This window comes from Mauremys mutica, unplaced genomic scaffold (assembly GCF_020497125.1).
Source record: "Mauremys mutica isolate MM-2020 ecotype Southern unplaced genomic scaffold, ASM2049712v1 001101F_np12_obj, whole genome shotgun sequence".
Taxonomy (NCBI): Eukaryota; Metazoa; Chordata; order Testudines; family Geoemydidae; genus Mauremys; species Mauremys mutica.
Genome location: NW_025423118.1, coordinates 4,174 through 21,074, shown reverse-complemented (window position 1 = coordinate 21,074; position 16,901 = coordinate 4,174). Strand labels below are relative to the sequence as shown.

At 51.7% G+C, this 16,901-nt stretch overlaps 1 pseudogene; it reads left to right on the top strand.

Annotated features, from left to right (window-relative positions):
• Window positions 1–1,263: 1,263 nt before the first annotated feature.
• On the top strand, window positions 1,264–1,472 carry LOC123357837 (annotated as a pseudogene).
• Window positions 1,473–16,901: the final 15,429 nt, after the last annotated feature.

Here is a 16,901-nt window from a genome sequence, read left to right as displayed (position 1 = left end):
TAGACTTCACTGTGGTCGTGCGCCTTTCCGTTCTGGTGGAGGACCGCTCGGGCCAAATGCCCAGGTGCCGGCTGCCACGGTCGTCCCACAAAACGGTCAGGAATCACACAGTCCCAGTGAAGACGGTTGCCATCTCGGTGGAACCTCCAAATTGTCAAAGTTAGAATCAAGACTCACAATTTGTCAGACCACTCTGTTTTTATTAGCGCAGCGCTCCGCCAATAACACTCAGATAATGTGAGTGGCCATGCAAGACCCAAACAGTCTTATTTATACAGATAAAAGAGCAGGAATCAAACAAAGGGACAAAGAGAGAAAAACAGCAAAATTCACCTGGGGCATAGCATGCGTATCCTACTTCCTTACTAACTCCTATAGATCTAAGGCTAATGCTTCACCAATTGCCCTTAAACGGTGCAATTGTTCTATGTTAATGTCTGTATTCCTGACACCTGGACTCCAGCATTCCAGCGATTTTCCTTAAAGGTACAGACAGCATTTATTTAATCCTATCTATTTTTGTAATATAATTAATTATACTTTCACACACCTCAGGCTCAGCTTTAGTTCTGTTTCTCAGCTCTTTTGGAAAATCGATCTTTAGTCTGACATGTAGCATCCTTGCATTAGGAGATGGCTAATTAATAAGACCATAAACCTTGGCAATCAAATGGAACCTGAAGTCCACAGAAGAGCCCGAAAGGCCCTTGGGGAGTGGAGTGCAAGTTGAGGAAGACTTCCCTGCACAGCTTCTCTCTCAATACTCGTTTTCCTGAATTGAGCGCAAAAGTCGGGAATCAGCTCAGGGTAGGGTTATACCATGTGTGTGCAGTGGTTAGACAAGAAACTGGACTGGTATGGAGCAAAACACTTGTGTGTACGTTTGAGAAGGAGCAGAAAAGAGCATTGGGGCTGCGGTATAGCGCTTGCATAGGCTTTCTTTGGCCTGTTTTGCTGTAAGAGTTAACAGTGAGAGATTGTTAGTCACAGGTCAGTGGGTGCGTTTATGCAAATTAGGAGCATATAGGGAAACCAGCAAGAGGAAGGAGGCTGAAAGACTTCTCTGTCTTTGAACAGAATTGTGTGTTAAGGGCTCTTGCTTTGAATTCTTCCAGTGGAGTCATTTCGGGGAAGTGATCATCACTTCGAGTTACCTAGTTATCAAGTGTCGTGAATGGTGTTTGGTGCATGTCTGGGAGCTCCTCGTGCTGAAGTAGAAAGCAGTGGGGGAAGAGCGGCTGCCTAGCATCCGAAATTCTCAGCATTGCTTCTCGGCTCCTTGGAGCTAAGATCAAAAGCGTAGTGTCTGTTCTTATCAGTTTAACATTATCTAAATTGTATCTGATAGGTCCTTTATTTGAGAACTGTATATTAAATTGATTTTTGAAACAAGGGGATGGAATAGGAGCTTGCTCTATCCACCCTATGCATTGACCTGGCATTGCAGTGTCTCCAGGACCAGTGCCTCTCCTTTTGGGGAGAATTGTCTGGTTAAAAAGCAGAAAAAAGTTTCACTTTAAAGATGTTGATTTGAGAAGATTTTTTTAAAGTAGTTGAAAAATCAGGTTTTTTTATCACTTTGGTTTCTTCATAACAACATATTGTTAAAATTTCTTGGGAGTGTTTTTCAAGTCTACAGATGTGAGTTTTTTTGTCTTGCTAGAAGATTGTTTTAAAAGCTGGGATTCTTCTGTTTCCTTTGAATCTTTTTAACAATATTAGGGATGAATGCTTTCCAGACTGAGGGTCTGTTTGGGAGATGGTTGGTTGGGGGGGGGTTGTGTGTGCGGGGGGACACACACACAGATTGGTAATATTTGAGTCACATGTATATCAATAACTGGATGAGTTACATAGACTTCTCTCCACCCAGCCTACGTTCCATGTTTCTTAACTGAGCCTACCACCCACCATCCCAGAGCAGAAGCCTGAAGCTTGAGCCCCACCGCACTCCCTCAGTTACAGCCCAGGAGGCTGTGGCCACAATAAAAGCCCCTGGTGGCCACATTTGAGAAATGCTGGAGCCTCACAGTAAACAAATCCCAGCAGGTTTGTCACTCCCTGTCCTGCACCCTGGGGATTTCCTGCCCTCTCCCACCCAGACCAACCTTCCTGGAAGTTCCCACCCCCCTATGTATTTACTGCCCTTTCTCCCCACAAAGGGAACCCGCCAGCAACTCCCTGATAATCCCTCCCTCAACTGGCTCCACTGCAGCCATTTCCCTTCCCCGGCCCCTGGAAGGACGGAATGAGCTGGAGCAAAACATGGATGTTGCGCTGCAGCCTGTTAGGGCAAAAAGGGCAATTGGGGACATGTCAGAACAGGAAATAATTTCACAGCACAATTCCCCCCAGGCTCTTTCCCTGCACACAGATATTCCAGCTTGTCCTGCATGGGACAGAAACATTCAAATCTAGGGCTGTCAATTAATCGCAGTTAACTTGCATAATTAACTTTAAAATAATCATGATTAATCTGTTTTAATCACACCGTTAAACAATAGAATACTAATTTAATTTTGTTTTTCTACATTTTCAAATATATTGATTTCAATTACAACACAGAATACGAAGTGTACAGTGCTCACTATATATAGTTTTATTACAAATATTTACACTGTAAAATATAAAGTACTGTAGTGCAATCTCTTTATCATTAAAGTGCAACTTGCATATCTAGATTTTTTTTTGCTGTTGCAGAAGTGCACTCAAAAAGAAAAAAATGTAAAATTTTAGAGTCCAGTCAGTCCTACTTCTTGTTCAGCCAATCACTAAGACAAACAAGTTTGTTTACATTTACTGGAGATAATGCTGCCCGTGTCTTATATACGTCACCTAAAAGTGAGAACAGGCTCTCTCATGGCACTTTTGTAGCCAGCATTGCAAGGTATTAACGTGCCAGATATGCTAACATCCATATGCCATCATACTTCAACCACCATTCCAGAGGACATGCTTCCATGCTGATAACGCTCGTTAAAAAAATAATGCATTAATTTGTGACTGAAGACCTTGATGAAGAACTGTATGTCCCCTGCTCCATGGTTTTATCCGCATTCTGCCATATATTTCGTTTTATGGCAGTCTTGGGTGATGACCCAGCACATGTTGTTCACTTTAAGAACACTTTCACTGCAAATTTGACAAAACACAAAGAAGGTATAATGTGAGATTTCTAGAGATAGCTACAGCGCTCGACCCAAGGTTTAAGAATCTGAAGCGCCTTCCAAAATCCAAGAGGGACGAGGTGTGAAACATGTTGTCAGAAGTCCTTAAAGAGCAACACGCTGATGCAGACACTACAGAACCTGAACCACTAGACAGGAAAATCAATCTTCAGTGGGTGGTATCTGACTCAGATGAGGAATATGAAGGTACTTTGGATCATTATCGAGCAGTACCTGTCATCAGCATGGAAGCATGTCCCTGGCCTCTGATTGCTAGAAGCTGGGAGGGGAGAACAGGGGCTGGAGCTCTCCATGGCCGCCTGGTCTGGTCACTCCCTCTGAAGCCCATAGCCAGGGCCAGCCTTAGGGGTGGGTGCCACCAGGGAATTGCCCAGGGGTACCGTGGTCAAGGGTGGTGCTGTACGGTGGCAGAGAGGCGTGTGCTGCCGGTGTAAAGTCAGAAACTGCTCCCGGCTGGCAGGGGAGTGCTGCTTGGGGTGGTGCCCAGATTTCTCCCTGCTCCCTCCCGGCATAGGAGCATGGGGGGAGGGAGGGGAAGAGAAGGGGGAGATAGCGGTGATGAGCGGATACTGCTCCCCCAATGTTCCTCCGTGCCCCCCTAGGGGGCTGTGAGGGGTGAGCAAAGAGCGACGTCAGGGCTCCCTGCATCCAGGTCACCTTCCCCACCACTTGGGCTGCATAAGGGGAGGACAGAGGGAGCAAAAAGCCTTTGTGAGCTCAGCACACACAAGCCAGGAAAAGATTAACACCCACACCCAGCCCAGCCAAAGTGGGAGCTTCTCCCACTTCCCGGCCACAGGCCCACGGGGCTCATGGATGGAGGAGTTTGGTGGGCAGTGGGGGCCCCTGAAGAACTAGCTCAGCGTGTGAATGAGTGACTGGGACGTATGTGGGGCCGGACTGTGGGTTGGGGTGTCCAGGAGGACCCAAGGGAAGGGACTAGGGGGATTAGGGATCGAGGAGGGCAGGGTTACCAAGGTGCATTGTGGGAATGTGGGATTTAGAGAGCCCAGAGTGGATGGGTGGGGGCGGGTTGGAGGACCCCACAGTGGCTGAAAAGGGGAACCCGGCAGATTGGGGGGCAGCAGAGATTGGAGATGAGGAACCCCCCACCCTGGGAATGGACTGGGGCAGTTGGGGGATGGGAAAGTGGGGCCCAGCAATGGAGAAATGGGCTGGAATCAATTAGGGGCGGGGCGCTGGGGGGGGGAGGGAGGAGGAGGAGGTCGGGGGCAGGGTGACGGGGGGGGGCTGAAGGGACAGGCCGGGCAGAGCGGACAGGGTGTGGGAGGGGATGCTGGGGGCGGGGCTGGTGGGAGGGTCACGGGGGGGAGGGGTGAAGCCCTTTCACTCCACGCTGCGTCTGCCTGGGATTCGAATCCCAACGGCCGCAGCGCGCGCCTGGGGCGGGGGGGGCAGCGAAGCCTCGGGGCGAGGGAACCGGGGCCTCCCCACACGCACCGAGTCTCTGTCCTGCGCTCTCTCCGCCAATCAGGGAGCGGGGAGGGGCGGGGCGAAGTGATGAGCTGCGGCCCCTCCTCCCATAGAGGCCGCGTGTGAGAGAGAGAGAGAACTACGCTTCCCAGAGTGCACCGGGAGGGGGCGTTGTCTGAGCAACTGTCTGTCACTTCCGCTCTGAGACGAGCCAGGAACTACAACTCCCAGCCTGCCCCGGGGCACCTCTGTCCTCTCCAGCCCAGGTGAGGGCGGGTCCCTGGGTCAACCCGACACCTCCCCCCCAGCGCAAGTCCTCATCCCCGCCCCCCAGAGAGCCCCGGCCCCGCGCAGGAACGTGCTGCGCCGCTTCGCCCCTTTCACCCCCCTGCACAAAGCAGGTCGGGGCCGGGTCTGGCTCTGTCCGGGGGCTGGATCCACGTGTTCCCGGCGCCCCTACGTGTCACCCCTCGACTCCCGCTGCCCCCAGCCCCGCCCCCCTCCCCGGGTGAGCCCGGCTCCAAACACCCGCAGACAGACCCGCCCCGGCCTTCCCCGAGCCCCCTGATGCCCCCGCCCCCAAAGCCCCACCCCGCCCCTTCCCCCAAAGCCCCGCCCCCGCTGTGCCCGCCCCCAAAGCCCCGCCCAGTCGCTGCCCACCCCCGTGCGGGGGCACCAGCTCTGTACCGGGTCGTGATGGGAAATTGTCCAAGCTGGCCCAGGAGAGACATGTGTGTCCCTGCTGCCTCCTGCTGGTGGGGCTGAGCCCCGCTCTGTGTGTGTGTGTGTGTGTGTGACACTGTTTGTATCAGTGTGTTGCTGGGCTAACCAGTAGGAAATGGCTTTGCAGGATTTTGTATCCTGCAGCAAGTGACTGACTGACTGACATGCACACGCACACTGATGCACAAAGGGACTCACACAATCCCAAGAATACTCACACACAACACACCCAGAGGGACATGCTAGCTCAACCCCCAAAGAGAGCAACAATCACATCCCCAGCCGCACTCACAATCACCACCCCACACCATAATATTTGCAACCGTGCTCAGAGACACAACTGCACACAGTTCACTCCCACTGCTCCAAATACAAGGACCTCCTGCCCCACACAGCATGTGCCAAGGCCTGTGGAACTCACTGCCACTGGACAGCTACCAAGGAGAATGATCCCCTCCTGCTGGATCATCTGCTTGGCCCCCTGCCCCCTCTCGGGACGCGCTGTGCGGCGTGGCTGGGGATTGTGCAATGGCCCAGCACCAGACAATGCAGAACGGACACCACACACCCTGCCCTGCCTCACCTGAGCTGCTCTCCAGGTGCATTGGAGCCCAGCACCCCGCACCTTGGCCCTCCTGCCCCACAGGGGGTGAGCTGCAGCCCCTGCCACACTCTGCAGAGGGGAGAAGGGTCAGGCCAGCCAGCCCTTGTAAGATGGGGAAATCACCATCGAGGTCGATGGTATGGGGGCTGTGACATACAGAGAAACAGTTGTCGCGCCGGCAGAAGGCAGCAGAGCATTCGCACACACATACACACACACACACACAATTGCAAACATACACGAACACATGCATGAATCCAGCCACACACAAACAATTGCTAATATACACAAACACCCGCACAAATCCAGCCAACACCAACACAAGCCTGGGAACCAGGGGAGCAGAGCAGGCTGGGGCCGGGTCACTCCACTTCCCGCAGGAAGTAGCCAGCCCCCCATGTCCCACAATGGCCTGGGACCAGCCCCCCTCTGCTTCCCCCACGCAGGCCTGGGGCCCCAGCCTGCTCTGCTCCCCTGGCTCCCAAACTTGGGGGGGGGGGAACCGCCCCACAGCACTCGCCGGCGGCGTGGCTGGGAGCCAGGGGAATGGACCAGGCTGGGGCTGGGTCACTCCACTTACCATGCAGTGAGTGCAGTGGCGGGGGCCATGAGGAAGAGCCGGGCAGCCCCCCCTGCAGCAGCTCCCCACCCCAGCTCACCTCCACTTCACCTTCTCCCCTGAGCCCGCCGGCACTGCTCCACTTCTCCCGCCTCCCAGACTTGTGGTGCCAATCAGCTGTTTAGTGCCGCAAGCCTGGGAGGGGAGGAGAATCAGAGCAGGGGTGGCGTGCTCAGGGGAGAAGACGGAGCAGAGGTGACCTGGGACAGGGAGCGGTGCCCCTGCACACCCCCACCCCCGTTACTTGCTGTGGGCAGCCCTCCCCCCGCACCTCCCCAAGCCTCCTGCCCCAGCTCACCTCCACTCCCCCGCCTCCCCTGAGTGCGATTTTTGGTGCCCCCAACCACTTGGCACCCTGGGCGGCCGACTAGTTCGCCTAGTGGTTGCACCGGCCCTGGCCACTGCCTGTCAGCAGGATTCCCCCTCCTCCTCCTCAGGGAGACTAAATCTCCGCACCTAGACAGCCAGTCCATCCGCTGCACCCCAGTCCCCCATGCCTGAGCCTCCCTGCCAAAGCCCTGCACCTGGCTCCAGAGAATTAAGTCTCACGTGTCGCTGGGAACTCGACTTCTTGTGCCCAGAGAGTCTCGGCCCCCCTCAGTAGCTGACCTGAGAAACACAGTGTCTGCAAAAGCAGCAAAGAGTCGTGTGGCACATCACAGACTAACAGACGTATTGGAGCATGAGCTTTCGTGGGTGAATCTCCACTTCGTCGGATGCGTCAGTGTCTGCCTTTTCCAAAGAAGTGCCTGGAAGGCCTTTTTCTATGTGACCATGTGGCCTAAGGGATAAGGCGTCTGACTTCGGATCAGGTGATTGAGGGGTCGAATCCCTTCGTGGTTGTGCTTGTGCAGTTTTACCTTTGGGCTGAAAGTCCTGCTCCCTTCAGGGCTGGAACCTCTTCTTGGCTGCTCAGGCCAATGCTCTGGCTTCAGCTAGAGCCCCGGGAAGGAGTTGGGGGTTGGGTGTCACAAAGGCTGGGGCATGAGCCCCAGGTGCTTCCAGTCTCGCCTTTGCCCTTCCTGACTTGCCAAAGAAAATGGGCGGCTGCCCGGGCTAGCGTGTGGAGCAGTTTCCCTCTTCCAAGTGTGCACCTGTCCCTGTGCTGGAGGGTACTTGCTACATAGCGCCTTGGGAGCCTGGGTGTTTCTCTGCTTCTCGTCAGCTGGGGAAAAGCCTCTTGGGGTAAAATCTCCTGCCCCATTGCAAAAGTGAGCACCTTGAGTGGGAACGGTCAGAGGCTGCACCAGGGGGGCTGGCCCTGCTTTCCTACCATCTTCTGATGTTGGCCACTGAGCATCAGCAGCTGCCCTGCATGCTGGTCTGTGGGTGGCCTTCAGTGCGTGTTTGGCATGGCAGGGAGCAGGGTGTCTTTGTGCCTGTCTGAAGGCCACACATAGGCATGGTCCTGCCCTCCTCTGGCCCTGACCTCAGTTGCTCTGTGGCTTTTAAGCCTTCCCTTGGAGCCATCAGCACCAGCCGTCTCTGCTCTAGGTGCCCAGAGGAGGAGAGGTGCTGGGCTCTGTGACGAAGTGGGGGATTTTCTTAGGGTTTTCTGTGTTTTCCAGTGGTTCACATGCACAGGGAGCGGGACTCAGTGTCCCCGGGTGTTACTGGTTTAACGAGGGGAGGGGAAAGGGAGTTTGTTGTTACAGAGGATCGGAGAGGGACTTGGGACCCTGGCTGATGGCCTGGAGGATGGAGACCCCAGCGACTGGTGACCTGGTGACCCAGCTCAGGAGTCACAGCCAGTTCTGGCCAGTGAGAGGACAATGGGCTGCGGGGAGAGGACCCCGTGACCAACCTGTTCCAGCCAGAGGGGGGTGGAGAGGAGAGGAGGCCCAGGTAACCCTGTTTACCTGGAGAAAAGACAATGGACAGAGGCAGGGCCTGGGGCCGGGGATAGGCCTAGCTGGGGAGCAGGGGGGCTCGGGGCTGGCGAGGGGAAGCAGGCAGAGCCCACCTGGCTGCAGGAGGACTGGGATGTGCTGGGCTGAGGGAGGCCAGGCCTGAGGCCCTGAGAGTTTCCTGTGCTGTGTTCAACTCTCAATAAACCCTCCTGTTTTATGCTGGCTGAGAGTCACTCCGGTCTAGAGAACAGGGGGCAGCAACCCCTTCGGGGGTGAGGAGGCCCAGGGGGTCCAGAGCGCGTGGACTCCCTGAGGGGGCCCACGGCAGAGACAGACGTGCTAAGGCTCAGAGAGGTGTGGCTCCAGGAGGTGGAGGGGCCTGACCCCGAGAGAGAATGGACCCCCGAGAAGGGCTGTCGCACTGAAAGGGGCACCACCCACGGACCGCACGGGGCCAAGAGTGGGCACGATCTGTGAGTCCGTGACAGGCAGTGACATCACAAAGGCTTTTTGCAGGACCTCAGACTTTTGGTCAAAGGTGGTGGGGAGGTGGTGACCTCACAGAGAGATGCTGACATCAGCCAGGCAGGACAGGGGCGAGGGGCCAGGAAAACCTCAGAGACCCCTGTGGCTTTGCTTCAGCAAGTCTCCTTCTCCAGGTCTCTCTTTGAGGACTGAGAGAGTATTCGGCTTCACGGACGTGAGTGCCAGGAGGAACCTCTTTCGAGTTTTCTCCTTCCCTTTTAGTGATTTTACTAGAAAACATCCGTCCCTGTTTAGAAGGTAAGAGCCTCCTCGAGGGAAGGGATGTCCTGGGCGTGTCACAGCTTGGATGCCGGTGCCCCCCCATGTAAGGAAGTTCCCGCTACCCTGCTCTGTGTTCGCAGGGCGGGAGAGAGCAGCATCCACGGCAGTAATTTGCTCCTGGCTGCCGGAGCAGAGCAGCAGGCTCAGCTGTCAGAACTTCCCAGAGCGATGAAAGGGGAGGTGCCCATGGCTCTGTAGCAGGAATGCAGGGCAGGCGAGTTCACAGAGGGTATAGTGGGATACTGGTGGAGGCCAGTTATGGTGATATAATGAACAGCAGCGTCTACACTGACACCCTGTCACTTTAAGTTTGCTGCAAAAAGCTCATTGAAGTGGTTTTATTTGGTCACCAAAACAGGGCAGTTTTGTCACCAGATGTGGCATTGCAGTGCCAACCGAGGGAGTGTTGTGTGTTTTTAATACATCTGAGCAATATAATTCTGCTGAAATAACTTTGTAGTGCAGACCTGGCCAAAGATTCACACACACACACAGCTTGCAAGAAAAACCTCACCTGCTGCTCTGCTTTGTGGGGCCCAGGTGGGGATGCAGGGAGTCAGGTGTGAGCAGACACTGTACTTTAGCCACAGGCAGGCACCATGGTTTAGCTGGTTAAAGTACCTGTTTTGTAAACAGAAGATCCTGGGTTCAACTCCCAATGGTGCCTTATGGAGATGTTTTTAGAGCACCTGGTATTGGCTACTGTCAGAAGACAAAATACAGAGCTAGATGGGCCTTTGGTCTAGCCCAGTGTGGTTTTTCTTATGGTTTAAATTACACTCACTGGCACTGATAATAGAGTTACTGAAAGTTTGGGAGTTAAGAGCTGATAGGTCAGTGGTCCAAGCCCCACGTGGATGACCCTCTCCTTCTGGGACAGGGACAGGGACAGGTCTGAGCTCTTGCACCAAATGCTGATTGTGGCTGCCAGAATCTGTGGGCAGCTCATTTAGTTTGCACCAGGGTTGAGTCCTTGATTCACACAACAAGGATAACGACCCTTTGTTTCTCCTGCCCCAATAACAAGGAGACTGGGAATCCAAGACCAGCCAAAAGTGATCATTTCGGCAAGCAACCCAACCTATTTCCAACATACTGTAAAATCCACATGCAGACTCATACACGAAATCTTGCAAGAAAATCTTCCTGAGGGGGTCTGAAGCACCTGCTGCTGGAGGGAAGGAGGGAGCCATGGGTTGGGATTGAGGAGCAGCGTGAGGAGGAGGGGCCTGTGGGGCACTGGGAATAGGAGGGGGCTGTGGGTTGGGACAGAGGAGCAGGCTCTGGTTGGGAGTGAGGAGCAGTGAGCATAGGAGGGACTGAGGGTTGGGACTGAGGGGCACTGGGAATAGAGGGGACATGGGTTCGGGCTGAAGAGCATCCTCATTTGAGGATCCAGCAGGACAGGGGAAGGCAACAGGTGATTCTAATTCCTTAGGGATATTCTGTGTGTTTGCGTGTGCAGGGAAGGAACATGTTATATGCCCAGAGGCCTTTATTCCTCCAGGCTGCAAGGTCAGAGGGGCTGTCAGGAAGTTGCCCCTTCAATCCCCCCCACACAAAGGCCCTTCTTAGGATTTGCAAAATCCTGAAGAGAAAGAGTAACACCCGAAGAAGAATCCAGAAAATCAGATTTTTACAAAAATATCGAGAAGTTTATTACCTGACCAGGGACTTGAACCCTGGACCCTCAGATTAAAAGTCTGATGCTCTGTCAACTGAGGTAGCGAGGCTCACATAGGAAAAGTGCAAGTTGGTGCAGAGGTGAAGCTAGTCAAGAAAAAATGAGTGGGAAACAATAGGGGAAACCTGCTGTTCTCTCTCTCTCTGCCCAGCGCTGGCCTGGCCTGGTATTAGTGTTGGTTAAAAAGACGGGAAAATATTGGCATCTACCAGCCTTTCATAGCTGTACAAGACTCAGGCACAATACAGAGGTGCCCATCTGCAAGTGCGAAATGGTTGGATTGGCTAATGCAGCCTGTAGACGTCCAGGGCACTCTGGGATATAGAGCCAAGGGTCCATCACCATCATCATTTCACAGGGATAATGATAATGGTAGCAAGGTTCACAACTGACTCAGCAGTTGCATACAAAGGTGCACGTTTGGCAGTTACATTGGCTCAGGTTGGCCACCCCGGTCTAGATGTAGAAGTTAAAACATTTAAACTTGAAAGAGGGGCCAATTTCCCCATCATTTCCCACCTTTACATCCAAACACAATGACTTTCTGAATGAACCCTCCTCGTTCAGCCAGAAGATCTTGGGGTGGATGTAGGAGTCACTGGGTAAAATTCTCTGGACTCTGTTCTGAATCAGGTCAGAGCAGAGGTACCTAATGATCTAGTCTGGCTGTAAAATCTATATATCAACACCAAATATGGTGTGAAATTAATCCTCAGAAACGGCTGTTCCCCACCCAGACCCCAACAAGGGGCTCTCCAAGGAAGGGGGCTGTTGAGGAAGGAAAGAAGAAAGATGTCCTTCTCTCCCTGGAGGAACTGGGCTCTGCGCTTTGGACAGAAAGGAGGGGAAGGAAATGGCCACATGATGGCAGCAGAACCTAAGAAATGAAACACAATAGGCTTCTGGGCACATTGATTCTGCACAGTGAACGAATGTGACTCCTGTATCATGAAAAGCCAAAAAGCTGTTTCTTTCTATGCCCAGGAGAAAAGAGTTACAAACAGAGCCGGCTCCAGACCCCAGCGCGGCAAGCACGCGCGTGGGGCGGCCCTTTCCCAGTGGGGCGGCAGGCTGGGCCGGCGGACCTGCCGCAGTCATGCCTGCGGGAGGTCCACCGGAGCCCTGGGACGACCGGACCTGCCGCAGGCATGACTGCGGAGGCGGCGCTCGTCCCGCAGCTCGGCTGGACCTCCCGCAGGCATGCCTGCGGCAGCTCAAGCGGAGCCACCGGACCTGCGAACTGTCCGCAGCTGCGGGAGGTCCAGCCGAGCCACGCGACCAGCGGACCCTCCGCAGTCATGCCAGCGGGAGGTCCACTGCTCCCGCGACTCCGGGGCGCCTCCCGCGCATGACTGCTTGGGGCGGCCAGAAAGGTAGAGCCGCCCCTGGTTACAAATCATTCCTGCCTGTTTACTTTTGAATTATTTTACATTGTAAAGAAAATTGTAACAAAATTAGTCTGAATTTGAGCTGCCTGTTATTAAAAGCTGGTTCCCCAATTCAGTTCTTCCAACTGCCCTGTTAGAAACAGCCCCTGGTCCCTGCTCACCCCAGGAAGAGGAAAAAGAGAAACCCCCAGTGGGCACTGCCCTTGGCTCCAGGCTGCTGTCCCGGGGTGCGGGTGGGGACCGATTGTTTGCTGCTGAGGAGGGAGCCAGTAGAGGCCTCTGGTGCTCTGCTCCTAGCATCTGCCCGGCCCAGGCTGTCCTCTGCCTCAGCTGCTGCTCCCGGCCTGTTCTAGAGTCAAACACGCAGGGCCCCCAGGGGAACAGAGCAGCAGCCTGGGCTGGGCTGGGAAGATGCTGGGAGTTCTCATTCTCTGAGAACTGGCCTGGCTCCCTTCTCAACAGCGAACAAATCAATTCCACGTCCCCTCTCCAGAAAAACCAGCCTGGCACCAAGGACAGCAGGGGACGATTCCCTCCAGTTCCCACCGAGGCAGGAGAGAACCCAGGGTGTTTCTAGCAGAGCTTATGGAACTGACATGGGGAAACCAGCCTTTAATAACAGGCAGTTCCAGTTTAAGCTCAGTGTTTTTAACAATTTCTACAACATTAAATAACCCTTCAATTGTAGTGTCACCATCCATAAAATTGCTTCAGCCTTATAGGTACCCAAGTGCAAAACTAAACTTCTCTTCAAACACAAGGGAGTGGAGATCAGTCAGTGTTCAGAGTCATCCCACATAAAAGAACCATGTTGTGGTACATACTGGCCCCATCATGTGGCCATTGCCTTTCCCTCCTCTCTGTCAAAAGTTTTAGTATTTTGCACAGAAACTTTCTTCCCTCAGGAGACACCTGGGAACCAGGGCTGCCAGCCACACAAACACCTTTAAGAGGAGGCGTAATCTGTCAAAAAATGATCTCCCTTCTTCAGTTCAGTGAAAACCTGAAATGCTACTTATCCCAGCAGAGCCGGAGGATTGAAAGCAGCTACATCAAACCCCTGTGTAGCTAGCAGGAATGAACACAAATACTCCCTCTTATCTGAAGTGATGTTTAGTTTTACCCTTGGTAAACTAGAAGACTAAAGGAAAAGGCAATGGTGGTGTCAGATGTAAAGAGTGAAACATGAAACAATCATCATGGTTATTCCCATAGTGACTGCAAAATCTTTCTATATTCTTCTTAATATCATCAGTGTATTATTTTCTCTGGCATCTAGACATTGACTAGACATTGACCAAGAAATTTGGATCTTGATAAAATAATCAACTACCCCTCGTTAAGGTAATGGACTTGACACCCACTCGGGTGTCTCCATGCAGGTTCAAGTACTAACAACAGTGGCTGCCTTACAGCCATAGCTCTTAATCAGGGCAATGCATTGATACAAATTCCTGTTAAATAATTTCTCAGCCAGAGTCCCTCACCCACATTCCTTAAGGCACTGGGCCACCATGTGGATGTTTCATTTCCTGCCTCAATTTCACACAGAGACACAATTTCCTCTCCAGAGATCCATGAACAGCAAAACCTCCCTGTGTCTCTTGTTTGAGCCAGGGCATTCGATTCCAGTGAACCCTTCTCTTCTGCAATGGCAATGGTCAGACAGAGGGGACGTGGTCACCTGCATCCCTGCCAGGGAGATACTGGCTCGGCTCTTTCTTTCTGCTGCTATTGTTAGTCCATGAAACATCAGGGATGGAATGCAAGGCTGAGTTCACACACCAATCCCCTGAAACATTTCAGTGCCCCAGAGAAATCCTGTCCCCGGCTATTGGCATGATATGGTGGAGATTCGAATAGGAAAGGGATTGTCTGAATTGTCAGTGTGGGGAATGAACAACAATCTACAGCAATGTCGTTAGCCACAAACACACTGTAATCATGCTCCAGCCAGAAGGGAAATGGGCAGGAACTCTTGCTGTTCACCATGGACACACTTACACTAATGCACAGTCGTGAGTGTGCTGAGGGAGCTGGTCTGAGCCATTTGAAGTGACAATTCTGTGAGAACAGAATCATGGTGCAGTGCAGCAGTTGTACATCAAGTAGTTGTGGCTGAGTGGTTAAGGCAATCAACTAGTAAACCACTGGGGTCTCCCTGTGCAGGTTTGAATCCTGCCAATTATGGAAGCATTAGTGTATTGTCATTGCTGTTGTCTTAGTGCCTGAGCATCGATGGAGCCAGATCTGGTCTCACTCTGAGGCTGTCTACACTTAAAATGCTGCTGTAGCACTGTGGCGTAGACAGTTGCTATAAAGAGGGAGGGATTTTCCATCCCTGTAATAGCTGCATTGGCAGAACAATCTTTCCTTTCATTTAGCACTATCTAACCATGGCTTAGGTCAGCTTAATTATACTGGTTCTAGGGTTTTTCACACCCTGAAAGACGTCATTATTAGAGGGTTTATCCCATCACCCTCCCATTCCCTGGTCCTTCTCATGTGACCAGAGAGCAGCAATGCACGAAGTTCAAAAGTGCAAACAATTCAATGTTTATTGGGGTAAACTTCCAGCAAGCAACGATTCCAGTTTCATCCCAGCTCTGACACTGCAGAGCCTTGCCTGTGTCCCTGTTCCCATTTCCCCCCCTTAGCAAAACATGATGCCAATTCCTCCCCTTACATCCTGACTGACTGCAGACTATATAGTAAAACTTGAGTTCTGCTTAGTTAGACCTAACCACTCATTTTACTGAAATGTAACTAACCAATCCTAACATGATTATCTAACCAGTTATGTCCCACCACCTTAATTGGTTTACACCCAACAAAATTAATTCTACAGCAGACAGAAACAATCACAGACCCAGACAGAGATTATACAGACAAACAATAGGGAAGTGGGGACTACAGTGATAGAACAACACAGAAATGAGGATTTCACACCCCTACTATTGACAGGTGAGTTCTTGCCAGACAGGAAGCTACCAAACTCAGTTTTCTTTAACCATCTTTACCTGGTGGTGCTGGGCATTGTCAGGACAGGACTGTATTCCCAACAGCCCAATAGCACCTTATTTCAGTGTGATTGGTGAGGACGTGACCGTTCGCTTCCCAGCCTATGGTTTGTAGCCCTGAGGATTAATCTGTTGGTCTGTATAAAATGTCTTTTTGATAAATTTAAATATGTAAAAGGCTTATAGATTTATTTGCAATAGCTGAAATGCAAGATACCTCCAGACATCCAGGTCAGACATCCTGTGACGTTAAGGGTAACCTTTAGGACCCTTACTCAGAAAAGTAATAATAAGACAAATTACCTATGCAAATGTCTGGAGACCTTTTAGCTAAGTCAACAGCAGTAAAGGGTGGAAAGTGGGGATTTTTGCCCACAAATCTAACAAGTACACCACAAATGCGTACATATCTGTCACTCATACGCACACACGTTAGCCTATGAGGCAGGTGTACCCCAACATTTCCTTGGGGGAAAGATGAAATTTGGGCATAGGGAGGAAGGATTTCCGAATAATGCTCTATAAAAGGTGAAACAAATACCATTAGGCAGGCGATACACCCATCTATCTGTTCCTGTCTATTCCATCGCCTCCACCCCATCTACGCATCGATGCTACCCATTTACAACAAGGCTGTTAACTATTTACAGGCCGTGGTATTATATCTTTTCAAAGCTGTAAGTATAAAGGAATCTAATTTCTGCTTTACCTTTAAAAAGCATCTACTTTATATAGGGTTAAAGTCATACCCATTTTATCACTTCCTTTATCATAAGTGTGAACAACACCCATAGTGCTACTGCACAGAGGGAGTTTATAACAGTGTATTATCATAAATATATCTCTTAAAGAACTGTGATATTTTGTAACTTTGTAATCTCAAACTGCTTTTAACATTTTACATTTACTTATTGTTTCATTGATTTTAATAAAAGGTCTTTATGACTATTTCTGTCTCAGTGTAAGTGCCTGTCATATATCCCGAAGCTCCTTGTATAAACTCTGTGAAGCCTGATTCAAGACGAACTTTATCTTCTGATCACACATATTGGCGAGCCATACCCATATTATTAATATCTATTAATTATTATTAATATTACTAATTAAGTAGAAAATTAATTATCAAATAAAATTAAATTAAGTGGATAAATTCCACCGACCCTACTAACCCACCCCAAATCAGGCTACAGGCTGCCCCTGCGGCGTAGTCAAAGAGCAGGGCCTCAGACTGTCCCAGTGAGAGAAGCCCTGACACCGGCAAACAGTGATTGTGATTCTGTTTTCCCTACCTCTGTGACTAGCTACATGAGACTCATCTACCTCCATTGTTAACGTCTAGGCCTTTCCAGACAGGCGTGAAAATCCACATCCTAACAGCTGCCCCTGGGCTCCCCTTTGCCAGCTGCCTGCCATCTCCCCGCTGTTCACGCTGGCAAAGCCCCGAGCCAGCCCTGTGTGCCCTGCCTTCCCCTGCCACCGCTCACCCTCCGCGCCATGGGGAGCTGGGGCCATTGCGGGGTTTGCTGCTTTGTGCTCATGGAAGCAGCCTGTCACATCCCTGGACATGGATCCGTTTGGTGTCCC